This window comes from Octodon degus, unplaced genomic scaffold (genome assembly GCF_000260255.1).
Source record: "Octodon degus isolate 3935 unplaced genomic scaffold, OctDeg1.0 scaffold00397, whole genome shotgun sequence".
In the NCBI taxonomy this organism is placed as follows: domain Eukaryota; kingdom Metazoa; phylum Chordata; class Mammalia; order Rodentia; family Octodontidae; genus Octodon; species Octodon degus.
Genome location: NW_004524973.1, coordinates 364,673 through 367,247, shown reverse-complemented (window position 1 = coordinate 367,247; position 2,575 = coordinate 364,673). Strand labels below are relative to the sequence as shown.

Sequence of the window (2,575 nt, the reverse complement as noted above, 5' to 3'; positions counted from 1 at the left end):
TGTCAGAGAAGGGTATTCCATTGTCACTTAAATAGTGTAGGTGTGTGAATTCAGCAAAATATTCCAATATGGTCCAATAGTCCATAATAGTAGTGGGTTTTCCGTAAGACTGGCAAGGTCAGAAGTTGTTGATTTATAATATTACACTGTAATAAACGTAATTTAAAACCTATAAATTGATTATTTCTAGAAATTTACATTTAATATTTTTAGACGACATTTGACCATAGACAACTGAAATTGTGGAAAGCCAAACTATGGATAAGGGGTAGAGCACTGTATAAAAAGTGTAGTCTGCCTATACAGATGAGATTGGATGCATTTAGGGTAGTATGGCCATAGAATAATCTACCTATCCAATGGACATTATTCAGCTATAAAAGGAATAAAAGGTGGAGGAGGTGGCGGAGGGTCCCGGGCTAGGCTGGACTAGAGATGGAGGCTGAGCGGGCCGAGGCGCCCGTCCTGGACGCGGAGAGTGCAGCCCTGCAGCGGGCTTGCGAGCAGCGGCCGGCGCCCTGGAAGGATGCGTCCCAAGTCCGAAAATCATTTCTAGAGATACACCAACCAGATTCTGCAGGATGGGAATCTTCAGAACGTTTGAGAAGTGATCTTAGACATTTAGAATCAGAACTTTCATTTCTCAGTGTGCTTACTGGCTTCACTATAACAGATTATTCTAAGACAATGGAGGATCTGACAAGCACTGAGATGGCAGAAGAAGGTATAAAGAAAGTTCTACAGAGACACAGATTATCAGGAAATTACCACATAGTTACATTTCAACTTGAATTTCAGATTCTGGAAACACAGAATAAGGAGAAATTATCTTCTGTCATTACTGACCTTGCCATAATAATGGAGCCCTCAGAATACTCAGAACTAAGTGACTTTGTGTCTAGAAGAAAGAAGAGATTTATTCATGTTTTTCCGAGGCCTGCATTTTTTTGTGAAGTGGTATGAGTATCGTAAGCGCACATTTAAACATTTCAAGAACCGGGGATTGAACTCAGGCCCTTATGCTTGCCAGGGAAACGCTTATTCTACTGAGCCATCTCCCCGGTCCCTCAGAGATGAACTATATACTTTGATTTTGCATATTTTGAGTTAAATATCGAAGCCTAACTGTTGCAAAGTAGTGTTTCTTAAGTCTAATAGAAATATTTTAAATCACTTCTTTTTGTTTGGAAAGCATAACCAGAATTGTGTTTGATTGTGTTTAATCCCTCCAGTCCTTCACAGTGGTATAGGATTAAATTATCAGTGGTTTTTTTTTTTTTTTTTTTTTAACTGGGGATTGAACTCGGGCCCTTGTGCTTGCCAGGGAAGCGCTTATTCCACCGAGCCACTTCCCCAGCCCAGGATTAAATTATCAACAGTTGTGATTCAATCCCTGTACTGCAAAAATAAATAAATAAATAAATAAATAAATAAATAAATAAATAAATTTAAAAAAGGCCATAGTTGTGAGCCACACAAAAGCCAGTTCTGAAAGAATTAACAAGTAATATTTCAAGGTTTGCATTCCCTCAAAAGCTAATCAGGTCATGTTGTTGGGTTTAGGGCTGGTTTGTAACCCTCCTTTATTTTGGATTACAAATTACTACATTTATTCCATTTGACTGAACTAATAAAATATATGAAGCATAGAATTTCGTCCAGAATAAAATATGGACAGTTCCCATATTGTAGTGCCTTGAGGAGCTCCCATGATTTTGCTGTATTTTCTTGCATGTAGTATTATGCCAGGACAATTAAGTATCTTTGCTTCACAATTGATAAAACACAATGATTGCCAACTGTGTTGGCAGTTATGGTAATGAATGAATTGCCTAATGCATTACTTAATATTTTACTCAGTAAACTGTTTCTTTATGTGTTTAAGTGGCTGAGGTTTTTGTGACCTCTAATCCCTGTTTGCGTAGCTGGTTTGATGTAAGGATTGTTGTGGCAAATGTAAGCCATGTGTATTCCAGGAGGCTGTTTATCATCACTGAAAGCTCTAAAAGGCTGGCCATCACTGCTCTAGGTGCCTTCCATGCATGTGGAGAAGTGTAATTGGTGTATTATTTTTTAAAGGAAATAGAACATTCTATGAGTTGGTTTTTGTTGGTGATAAAATTACTAGGATGGAGAAATATAGTCACATTTGTTCTTTAACCATTTTCTATATCTTTTTCATCATCCCAAATTAAACTGCATTCATTTCCTGCTTGCCCTAGTTCCTGGTAAACACTACTTGATTCTTTTTATTTCAGTGAATTTGACTATTCTAGGTACTTTCATATAAATGAAATGTCCTTTTTGTCTGGATTATTTCACTGAGGGTAACAACTTCAAGGCATATCCATATTGTACCATGTGTCAGATTTCCTTTTTAAGGCTAAATGATACTTATGTATTTTGCTTATCCATTTATCTACTGGTAAGCACTTGGATTGTTTCCACATTCTCACTGCATGAATAGCACTTCTATGACCACAAGTATATTAATAACTCTTCATGTCCTTGCTTTTGACTCTTTTGGATGAAAAATCTAGCATGAGGAAGCAACCGCTTGAGCTAAAGCCTACCC

General features: G+C 37.4%; 1 pseudogene; it reads left to right on the top strand.

The window, feature by feature from the left end:
* The first annotated feature begins 435 nt into the window (after positions 1-435).
* LOC101580095 lies at positions 436-2,058 on the top strand (annotated as a pseudogene).
* Positions 2,059-2,575: the final 517 nt, after the last annotated feature.